Genomic DNA, 12,467 nt, shown 5'->3' with positions numbered 1-12,467 from the left:
CTGAACACCCGCTCAGCTCTGGTGCTTTTGCCTCCGTCAACCACAAGTCACCCCCAAATATCATGTCAACGTCATGTGTTAGAGTTCCAGGAGGAGCTCGCTGGCCCACGCTGACCGCTGCCTCAGGTCTCCACTGAGGTCAAGTAGGTCAACTATTCAAATTCAGTCTTGATTTATTTATGGCTGACTTGATGTCATTGTACAGGCCTCAACGCAGACCGCATCCCCTTTCAGCCCCGGTGCCACTAAGTTTGTTCCCCGAAACCCATGGAAACTTTCTGGTTGAACTTTGGTGGTGACTGAGTCCATGGGCTTGGGGTTGTCATCGCCATCATGTCGGTGATACTGACTTTGTGGCTAGAACGATGCCGTGGCAATCTACTCCTCCATTTGCTGCTTCCAGACAGTTTCCACCCTCTGCATCATGCCCTGTAGGACACCTTCCACTGTCCCCCGCAACCCTCCGCCTCATACACCTCGAACATTAATGAGGACCTGCTCAGCTCGCGTGGCCCATCTGACTGCACCGCAAATCACTGTCCCATGGCAGGGTGCCTGTGCCGGCCGCAGTGCATCCGGGGCCACTGACTCTGTGCTGGTCATGTCCGGGACCCCTTCTTCTGAGATGTTGGATGGCCTCTGAGGCGATGGCCTTGGGGTCATCATCGCCTTGTGTCTGTGGCCCTGCGCTGTCCACTGCCTCAAGCCTCAAATGTGGCCCACAAGGGCTCACACATCAAATCGAGTCCTGACCGCCCGGACGTCGCACTACCGCAAGAGGCACACCCCACCACTGCCAGGACCAACTCCAACCACCAACTGCCAGTGTTGAAACGGTCGTACTGGCAGACTGACCGAGTTGCCTGCATCTGTCGTGGATGCCATCTTCTGCCTGATCCCCTGCTCAGCACTCCAGGTGCCACTAGCTCTGTGCACCATGAATCATCGTCTATTACTGTTTTGGTTATGTGCTGTGGCGAGCTCATGCAGCAATGTCACCTCAGGCAGTGTGGGAGACCTGGGACGGCAATGAGGAAGATGATGCAGGTGTGACACCCCCCCACTGCAGCTGCATCAGGAATGTCCAAAAGGGACACAATCCTAGACATTTTCTTCACATGAGCACGCTCAGCTCTGGGGACCCAACCTCAGCGCACTGCAACTCACTGACACTTCTGTTTGTATGTTGGGTGACCTCTGTACTTGCTCCCTCCAGGTTGCTCAGCAGTTGACTCTGTTATGCAGGTGTTTTCTGTTTCCATTGCACTGGTCCCCACTGTTCAAGTTGTTGCCAGCACCAAGCACTCCGTGCGGGCTGCCTTATACTTACCCCAAACACATCCAGCACAGACGTCACTGTACATGTGGCCCTGCCAATAAAGAGGCCGGGCGCATGTGCCCGTAGCCAGTTCAACATGATATCTGCATGTGTCTCTGTCGCCTTGCTGTATGCATGAGGCCCTAGGACATTACATTATTCTGTGTACAGCGAATGCAGACATGTCACCGCAGGCAGGTGTTAGAGCTTGGACATGTAGCTTTGTCATCACCCACACAATTCATAAGGGCAGTGGCCTGTTCCGTCGTACACAGAGCCAACGTGGGTGTGTGACTGATATGTGTGTGCCCCTGGCCGTGGGTCTGTACTGGTAATGTGCATCTGCATGTGTCTCTATGGCAGTGTGGGTCTCCTAAGTGGGGTGTAGGTGGTCCATGAAGGGTAATAGGCACCCACGTATGTGATCGATCTAGTTCGCTTTCCATGGGTTCGGAACACAACTGCAACTGTTGGGCCACCTCCTTTTGGGTTCTGACACCTGGCATTGGGGTGCCATGTGTGGGTCGGTGAAGTGTTGTGAGCCTGCTGTGCTTGCGGGTGCTTCATGCTGTGTGGCCTGTTGCAGGGGCTGGGTTCTCCTCTTAGTAGCTTGGGTGCCTTGGTTCTGGTGGTGGGTTGCATGGGATGTCCATGGGCTGTTGCAGGACATCAGTGTCGAAGGTGTGGTGGTCCTCTCTGGCATCACTGATGTGTGGTCTTCTGTGCTCTGCTGGAGGTTTTGTGTGTCCCTCTGCAATGTGGAGGGGTGATGCATGTTGACAATGTGTTGACATGTGTGTTGGCGCATTGTTCTTATTTACATGCAGACTGTATGCCAAAGTACATTGTGACTGTTTTGGAAGTGCATGATTTTGATGCTTGACAGTGTGCATTTGGACTACATGACGGGTGTGAGGTTTTACACTTACATTTCCATTTCACAGTTTCCAGCTCTGTCAGATGTAGTGGGCCTGTTTCTGCGCGTGTGCGGAGCCAGTTGTGTCCTCTGTTCTGCAGTGTCGGGGTTGCACATTGTAACACATTGTGGTCAATGCGGATGTGCTGTTATTGCTATGTGTGTGTGCTGCAGTGTGCCACCGGGATGAGGGACATGATCCAAGGTCATTGTATGTGTGCAGTGTGCTCTGCTTATTTGTGCATGTGTGCCATTATGCCCATCTCCCCCCGTTCCCCCAGTCCCTGGTCTTTACTCACCCTGTTGATGTTGTGGCAGGTCCTCCTGAGCTGTGTCCGCACTTCCGACTTCTTGCACGGACTCCGCACTGTAGACTGTAGCCTCCGTTTCCTCCAGCTCCTCCTGTGGTGCAGGACTCCCACCTTCTGTCACCGTTGCTTCCTTCCTGTTGGCGGCATCTTTGTGCCTGGTTTAGGTTTTCATGTCATGCCAGCGCCTCTTGGCCTCCTCCATTGGCCTCCTCGACACTCCAGCTGCATTCAAGGTAGTCTGATTGTGGGTCAGTTGCTGATTGTGTTCTGTCACCTCCGTGACGCTGGTCTTGTTTTCCTGCGGACTGCACCCTGTCTTCCTCTCCCTCTTCTACTTGGCCTTTCCTGACCCCATTGTTCCTTGCTGGTGGTCTGTGGGGCTTTGCGTTGGCCTCTGCGCTCGGTCAGGGTGCATCCACTTAGCTACGCACTTTGGCTTCTTTCTGGTGTGTTGTTTTTGTTGCTTTTCTAGTGCATTTTCCCGCCAGACGCGTGGGATTTGCAGGCCTGCCGCTGGTTTTTGGCTGCTTTTTGTATTGCGATTGGCCTCATCGCAGCTTTTTTTTGCGTTTGTGTTTCGCATTTTTGCAGTGTGGCATTGATTTTAACGCAGTCAGATGAGGCGTTATCTGGTGACTATCGCATGGTACCGCCGTGTTATGAAATACTTGGTTAACACGGCGTGATTTTCCCACGATAGACTGCGATGTTGCAGGTTGCGTTAAGTTACTTTTGCGATGATTGTCACAGGTTCTCGAGAATATGCCCCATTGATGCCTTTGGTTACAATGGTTGACTGTATTGCTGCAAAAACCAGTGCATCCCGGTTCCCTCTTCTGTCACTCCTGCTATCCACTTACAGTCTCAATTTCTGCTTTGAGAGGTGGTCATAGTGTAAGGCAATGGACACTTACTTTAAGACATTAAAACAAAGGCGTTTTTTCAGCTGTGTCTACTCTTGCACCTCCATAAGTCTAAGCAAGTTGAGTGTTTGGAGAAAGGTTGGGAGATGTGCTGCATATTTCAAAAGTCAGTAATGGAATGTGGAGATTAAGGCTTTGGTTCATGTTACATCAGTGCCATGGTGTTGCAGTTGAGTGTAATATATGTTTATCAGGTTTATAGGTGACTGAGAATGCTCTTGTGTAGACAGGACATACCACACGAGATATCTGAAGGCATGAGTGCAGAACAGTCACCAGATCCAAGTAAGCCTCTTTTTGGATGCTGCTGCTATTGCAACCATGTACACATATTGAATATAGCCACTCCTCCTACTTTTTACTAAAGGAGCATATTGTTAATTGCCAGTCAGCTTGTTTGGTCTAGAGGCATTGCCAATAGGCCTGGTGGATATCAGGCCTGTTGGGGTAATGAAGGGAGATCCGAAATGCTATACCTCCTCACTCTAGTTAACCAGGTTATCAACTCACAGAAATAAATATGATTAAGACACACACACACACACAGGCCTTCCCTCTGAGTCAAATATGTGAGACTCTGAGCAGCGCCAGCATAGACTGACCTATATCCATCCTTGTCCTTTTCCTTAACATGTGAGCAGGCAATGCATTCTGGACAGGCCTTTCTGTAGTACCAATTTTTTTAAGTTTGTTCCAGGTTTCCCTTCAACAAGCCCCATAAAAGTGTAGCTATCCAGAAACCTACCTTCTTTTCTTAGGAAACTGGGTCAAAACAAAATCAATATAGCTATGGTTCCTTTGGAGTTATAACTTACTTTATATACAGTTTCAGAGTTTATTAAATGTATTTTCATATAACAAAAAATCAAAATATGACTCAAAAACACACGCTTGTACACTGAAAGACAATTTATATGAAAATCCAGTAATCATTTATGATCAAGCAAAATAACTAGGTGCTTCAAATAAAAAGTGAAACATGCAATGAACGTGTATTGTGATCAAATGACTGGTGATAATGTACAACAATTTGTTCAATAATACTATTGGCTACATTTTCAGATATTAATGAGTACACATATATAATGCTAAACTTAGATTCCATCAACATTCAAAATTTGGCAAAGATAGTCCGTATATCATCCTCATATCTGGGCCTAGAATTACTAATGCTTTGTGTGAGAGTTGAATCAAATTTGTGTGCAAACCCACGGCAAAGTTTGGATAGTATCCCAAAGTACCGCAAAATTGTGCTAAATTCAGCTAATCCTTATTTTGCACCTGATTACGATCTTGGCGGACAGGTTACTCCATCACAACAGTGACGGATATCCCATTCGCCGAAATATGAATCGCATAGGATATAATGCGATTTATATTTTGGCAGACGGAATATCCATCACCGTTGTGACAAAGTAACCTGTCCGCCAAGATCGTAATTAGGCCCTTTGTGTCAAGGGAGGGTTCCATGGGTGGTACATGGACGTTATTTCAATATTACTATTGGATAAAAGATCAGATATTATTGAGCACACATATAAATTCCTGAACTTAGATGTCCATCAACATTCATATTTGGGAAAGGTAGTCTATGTATCATCCCCATATCTGGGCCGAGAATTCCTAATGCTTTGTGCCTGAGTTGCATCATTATTGTGAGCAAATGCGGTGCAAAATGTTAAGGTAGGATTTACTTTCCAACACAAATCAGAATTTGCATTGGATAGTATCCCAAAGTACCGCAAAGACGAGCTATGTTCAGCTTTTCCTTACTTTGTTTCGAGGGAATGTTCCATGGGTGGCACATTGGTGTTCCATGCAACCGCCCATGGGGTTTGACAAAAGTCTATTTTTACAAAACTTGGTGTTCCATGCAACCGCCCATGGGGTTTGACAAAAGTCTATTTTTACAAAACTTGGTAGACAGGAATTTGTTCTTAAAAGGTACGCCCTTCCAGTACAAAGCCTATGCCTCAGGGAACGCACACACCCTTGCACAATGAAACAAGGATGTATGTGTTACCGCATGGCTGCTAAAAGAGCACCAGGGCTGGGGGGGTGAACCATATTTTAATGGATATGGTGCATTTTTTTCTGTTCCTTTGATATAAAACAGTGCAGAAACTTTGGTGCAGTATTGCCTTGCCTAAAGAATAGTATATCTGTGCAATAATTTAGAGTGGGGTCTACCTCAGGACAAAAATAGGTGCACTGTTGGGCAAAGTACAGAAAGAAAAGGTCACTAACAATCAAATGAACTGGAAAAGTGCATTACATTGTACCCTAAGAATATTTTCTCACCTATCCTGATGATAGAATGTGTTGTAGCATCTGTGATCACAGAATATTCAGGTGTTTGGGTTGCATTAGATGCGTGTACATGCAGGAATGTTCTGTAGGATTGGGTTTAGGGTGTTTTAACAGGGGAGAACTATATGTGAGGCAAGTGTTTTTGGGAGAGGCTTCCACAGTAGCAATGTAGCTCAAATAGTGCCTTTGTGGTCGTTGTATGTACCCTTATGTCAGTTGCTCACATGCAGATTGCAGCTGTGTGTCAAACAGCTACTCTTCATTGCATGGATCTGTCACTGTTGGTTGTGGAGCTATTGCTCTGTCGTTGCAGTAGGACCCTAGTAAACACAATATCCATTTTTCAATGGACTGGCAGACTCTAACCTAATTCCAAGGGATAAGCATGTTTTCACAGGTTCCATCATATTTGGCTGTGAATATTGAGATACTATATTCCGCTGTGATCTAATCATGTTTTCCTCAATTTCAGGATGCACCATGTGTATTCTATTATTTATGCTAGTGACTTCAACCGGTATTTAAAGATATGTTTTGTATTTTCTTCCGCAGCACTCCAGCAGTGGCACATGATTCCTACGGCCCCGGCGAGGAATTTTAGTGTTTTCCTAGAGATGGAAAATAAACCCAGCCTGAGTTTACCACTGAACCCTAAGCCTTTCCTCAATGGACTGACTGGTAAGCCTGTAATGGTCAAACTGAAATGGGCAATGGAATACAAAGGGTATCTAGTATCTGTCGATGGATATATGAACATGCAGCTGGCAAACACAGAAGAATACATTGATGGGGTGTTATCTGGAAGTCCTGAAACGGTGTAACAATGTCCTCTATATTCGAGGAGTGGAAGAGGAGGAGGAAGATGGAGAAATGAGAGAATAAAGTCTGAAGATGGCAGTTAATCTCTAGTAGATGTATCATTTATGGTCCGCAGTCTGTATGAATATAGAATTTTGGTTTATACAATAAAACTTTTTTGGGGTAAAAATATATATATTTTTTTTTTTTGTTTAGGCTGACGAATTGTGTTTGCCTTTGAGGATACGTAATTGATCACAACCAGTAGTGAAAGTGGATTCCTGAATTTCTTTCTCATTTGATTGGTGTAATTTGTGTTCTTTCGTTTTTGTGTTACTGAACATTAATGCATGTCTGTTGAGTTGTTGTATCAAAACTAGTCAGGGTAAGCACTCTTTTTTAATATTTGATAGTTGTATTTACTCAAACTGCGCACAGAGTTTGTGCCGATTTTTCTGCTAGGCCTAGAAACCTCGAGAGTCAGGGAAGCCTACTTCTATTATAGAAGTACACATTACATTTCTCCTTTGACATTTAAGGGGTTGTACCTGAAACTCGAAGAATTTGAGAAAAAACCTGACAGACACCATGGGAATGTTAATATTATTTGTGCAGTCTAGGAATATGATTTTTCAATAGAGTTAATCTTTGTGCCAGTAATTGTCCTTTGGATCTGATGAATATGAAAATATATAAAGCTACATTGCTCAAATCATTGACATATGGATAATGGACTAATATTGTGATTGAGATAATGTGCCTCTGACGATCTGCTTTTTTTCTGGGAAATTTGATCTCATTCTTTCAAACCTGTCTTGTTTTTTCCACTTGCACATTCATTCTTTTTCCTGGAATAATATCTGTGTGTGCCATGCAATGACATGCAGCCACGGAGATCATCAACTATTTGACAGTGTCCTTAGGACAGATAATCTATCTGTCAACTTGAACGGGCTCGCAAGCCATACCACAAATTTAAGAAACTGGTCAACGAAAAATGACAGAATGCACCATCAACATGAAATGGTATCGTCTTACTGCCTGAGCAGCGACAGCAAATGTCAGTTTACATTTAAAACCAATGAAAATTACAGTAATTGGAAAACTGTCATTTATTTTCCATGCTCTGAATTACAAAAATGTCACTGGCTGTTTTGCAGGGACGGGAGGACATTTTATTCCATTTTTGTTTAAAAACCCCAAGGGTGTCTAAAACTATTATATCAAGCATTATATGTGTTTCAGAAATATGCATTACTTTTAAAACTAAGGTGTCAGACAAATGAATCTAGTACCTGTTGTTCAATTAAAAAACCCAATGAGCAACACAATATTCGCAAATGATGATGGTGGGAATATTTGCAAGGTACCAGAGAAGCAAACTGATCAAATTGGCAGATGAATGAGGCCACTGAAAAAAACAATGTAAGACAGTCATGTAGTGAAACACTCAAGAACAAATTGGTCATGTGAAGTATGCTTGCTTGAAAATACAGCCCATGCATTTTACTGAACGATGGTTAGACTTACTTGAAACTTTTTTCCACTTTGTATGTATGTGTACTGAACAATGCAACAGACAGCCAACATTTGAAATGTTTGGAATCAATTTAACCTTTTTGTCTTCTTTGTGTTGGCATAATGTTTTGACACAAACCTCTTTTTGAAAATGTTAGTAGACAGGGCTTTACCTCAGAGAATCCATGGGTAGTAGTTTGGGACCACCTATGTACCACCCATGAAATGCCCTCTTGACACATTGCATTGCTAAGTAGTGCATAGCATTACTTTATGTTACTGTTAGGCAACTTTCCAGGGCAAAAGGAGGGTTGCCCTGAAAAGTAAATACCAAATAAATACTTTGCACTGGATTGTGTCACTTATGGTGACTTTGCAACAACATAGAATGTTGATACATCTGGTCTGTAAAGTCATAGAGACTTGGCAGAGTCGAAACATGATTTTTGAGACAGGCTTTATTCAAAATCTTAAAATAGATGATGCCACTACAGTGTTAGTAAAGCTTAATTTCATATCAAAACAAGTGAGTAAGCAGAATAAAATTTTTAGCGGTTCATAATGTTAGGTCCTCATTTCTACGAGCAGGTACCTTACCAGAATACTCTGACGAAAGAGGATGCTCAGAGAACATCTGCTATGGCTTAAACAAGTGCCTCAAAGTCTTCAGCTGCACCTCTCACCTCCAGAGAAACATGTGTTGCTAGTTATAGTGAACAAAGGTTTTGGGTTCGGTAGTTTAAACAGTCAAACTTGCACATTTGTTACATATCTATTCTTTGAGGTTCAGAGTATAATGTGTGCTCGAAATAACACTGCCCCTTAGAAAAGTATTTATCACATGCAGTAAAAACTAACATTGCATGTGCTAAATGCTGACTATGTGCTATTTACTGGGTGTGATTTTATACATAATGAGGTTAGGTGTCTCTTGATGGGCCATCCTTGGAGATGGAAGGGAGGAGCTGGGCACTGTCTTACACTTACACCTGAATAGGCTGTGTCCTGTCTGGAGTAAGGACAGGAAGGGAGGACCACTGTGCACTTCAAAGCTTTCTTAGAAGTCTCCCCCACTTCAAAGACACAACTGGGTATAAGTACTGGACACCTGACACCATGATTTTAGTACACTTCTGGACCTGGGACCACTCTGCCAGGAAGAAGAACTGCAGTGCTGCTGGAAGTGCCAGCGTATCGTTGCCTTGTGTGAGTTGGAACTAGTGCATTCTCTTCAAAACGTGGAACAGAGCCAGAGCATCGCACTCGAAATCAGAGCATTGCCTTCTGAATCGTTGCATCACCTGCTGCAGAAGAGGTAGCTGGGCATCACCTTCAGAACTATGACATCGCCGGTGTTGCATGGAGAATCTTGATGCATCTCGCCATCTCCGTAGCTCGACAACAACGCATCACTTAGGCTGCACTTTGCATCTTCTTCGACATCGATGCAATCCCGAATTCAAATTCTATTGTTCAGTGAGCCTAAGTGGGTCCCTGTGTCCGGCCCACGCTCCATCGCGGTTGGCCTGAACTTTTGACTTTGCCCCAGTCTGGCATGACCAGATATCCAATTTTAGCTCTTATTGCTTCCAAGCACTATTTCACAGCTCATTCTTCAAAAATGTGTCTTGACGCCTACTTGTTGGATTTTTGTAGTTTTGGTTTTGTTTTATTTATAACATTATTCTCTATTTCCCTATCCTGGTGTGGTGTCTTTTTTGTGTGGTGATTTCACTGTATTACTGTTTGAAGTTTTGCACAAATACTTTACACTTTGCCTCTTAAGTTAAGCCTGACTTCTCTGTGTAAAGCTATCAGAGGGTGAGCACAGGATAATTTATGGTGTGTTGTGACTTACCCTGACTAGGATTGTGATTCCTGCTTGTACACAGTGCATACTTCTGCCAACCAAAAACCACATTACTAACATTGGGGACCAGTGTTGAGGAAAGGGCTTCTGTTTGTATAGTGCCATAAGGTAACTTGGTGTAAAATACCAATCCACATCCAAGACCATTTCTGGTTTCTGCAATATCTACATGTTTTGCATTTTTTTTAAATGTCCTCTACATCATGTCTCTGCCTCTGGGTTCCGTAACTAGAGTCATAGATTTTGAGCAGCCAGCTTGGAAACATACCCAATTGTCTTGCTTAAAGACATTTCTGAAAAGATGGGAGTTCCTGCCAAGAATGCCACCAAGAAGATGGAATTTCAAAAGGTGCTGAGGGATTGAGCAGAAGCCCGCTCCAAGGAGAGTTTTGGAAGGGGTGGAGCCTGAGAATGGCTCTTCTCAGAAACCACCTGGAGGAGTTGAGGGGGACAACCATTTGAGCTCCCTAGGAGAGAAGGAAGCAGTGTCTCTTCCCATGGCCTATACCCACAGGAGCTGAGGGAGAGGGGGGAAGAATGGGAATTCAAACTATAGGTGGCCAAATTAAAGATAGTGGCCAAAGAGAAAATGGCTGAAAGGGTGACCAAAAGAGCCGAGGCTGACAGAGTCATGGAGGCAGAGAGAGTTGGGACAGAAAGGGCTTTATCAGAGAAGAAACTATTTCTGGCTAATGAACTGAGTCCAAAAGAGCTCCACATCAAGGCCAGGCAGTTTGATTTCGAGCAGTGATGGTGGCAGCATTCATGCAGTACCTAATGGAGACAAAAGGTTTTGTATTCCCAAGGATTTGGTGCCCAGTTATGTGATGAGAGATGACATTGATAAGTGGTTTTCTGCTTATGACGTTGTTCACGGAGTTCCTGAGGAGCACTGGTGGGGGGGGGGTGAAAACACATGGCAACACTTGGGAAGTACATATTTCTAACATTAGAGTTTGGGTACCAAACGAAGTAAACCCCTATGAAGACCATTTTGATTTCCAAACTAGGGCTGATGCCTGAAATGTATCACCAAAGATTCAGGGACAGCCAGAATCCCCAACCATTCCTGGGTAGATTTTGTTGATTACTCCAGTAAGGCACTGAATGCCTGGGAGAGGAGCAGGAAAATTAGTGATTCTAATGGGTTATACCATTTGATCATGAGAGCGCACATGCTCTGCATCTGGTTTGCAGAGTTGTGCCAGCACCTAGTGGAGATTAAGCTGACTTACCCCACATTCTTGCGGAGGAGGCGGACTTCTGGGCTAGCACCAGAGTGTCCAAAAAGGTATCTTAAAGGAGGGACTTAAAAGCAAGGGGTTCTCAAAAGGACCTCAAAATAATTACCAAGTAAGTAGTAGTAACCAGCACCAGTCTAATCCTAAGAAAAAGGGGTCCTTTGATCATTAGACTGGGAAGTATGTACCCAAATGTACAGAGTGCTACAAGTATGGGCACAAGAAGGGAGACTCCAAATGATGCGGGAGTGCACAGCCCCCCCATTGGTTGGCAGACACCAGGGTTGCCTAGGGTAGCGCTTGGGGAGGAAGAAGTCTCAGTTAGTTTTGAGGACGGATAGAGGTAACACTAGTTTCCCTGGGGGATAGAGAAATGGTGCCGAAAGCCCACATACCTTCATATACCTAAAATATAGGCAGTGGATCACCATTAATGGGCAACGAGTGGAGACTCTTTGAGACCCAGGATTCTGCATGACAACTGTCAAGTGCCAGCTGGCATCCGTAGAGCAGGTCCTACTAAACGCAAATTCCACCAAGTAGTTATTGCCGACAACTACCAGTGGCTCTGGTTATTCATGTCTTGTATCCACACAAAGGGCTACATACCCCAACGTACTGAGTCTGGGGCTAGGGCAGGAAGGGAGGACATCTTTGTAGTTCAAAGACCTGTCTTTGAAGTCTCCCCCATTTCAAAGGTACAGCTGGGTATAAGTGCATCAGACACTACCACTTCAGTACACATCTGGACCTGTAAAGACTCTGCCAGAAGAGGGACTGCTATGCTGCCGAAAACTGCCAGTCTGCTGGACTGCTGCTTTACTAGTCCCCTGTGTTTCTGTGCTGACCTGCTGCCCGCTATTCCTCTCCCTAAGTGACAAGGACTGGGTCTTCATCATTTGAACCCCGAGTGACTCCAAGGGCTAGACGGCTTGCCTCCTGATCTTGAGTCTCAGGGACAAGAAAGACTTCCAATTTACCTGCTCCTGCACCTAGACTAAACAACATCTGGGCTGCCCTGCCAAGTGGTGCCAGCCCAGTTCTGGAACTTGGGAAGTGAGGCCTAAGGTGCTTGCTTTATCACATCCCATGCATCCTCAGTCGTACCGTCGTATCGGCTCAGTTACCTGGATCAGAACCAGTACAACTTCCCTGGTGCTTGGTTTGGAGCCAGCGTATCTCTCCTGTCGCACGGATCGGAACCAGCCTATTGCTCCTGTTAAATGATCAGAACTGGCTCATCACCTTTACTGAGTGGATTG

The 12,467-nt window shown here is 44.8% G+C and overlaps 1 pseudogene; it reads left to right on the top strand.

Moving 5' to 3' along the window:
• Positions 1–6,392: 6,392 nt before the first annotated feature.
• Positions 6,393–6,660, top strand: LOC146868061 (small nuclear ribonucleoprotein F pseudogene; annotated as a pseudogene).
• Positions 6,661–12,467: the final 5,807 nt, after the last annotated feature.

This window comes from Triturus cristatus, chromosome 1_2 (genome assembly GCF_964204655.1).
Source record: "Triturus cristatus chromosome 1_2, aTriCri1.1, whole genome shotgun sequence".
In the NCBI taxonomy this organism is placed as follows: domain Eukaryota; kingdom Metazoa; phylum Chordata; class Amphibia; order Caudata; family Salamandridae; genus Triturus; species Triturus cristatus.
The sequence above is the reverse complement of the archived record's forward strand: the minus strand, read 5'-3'. Positions and strand labels throughout refer to the sequence as shown.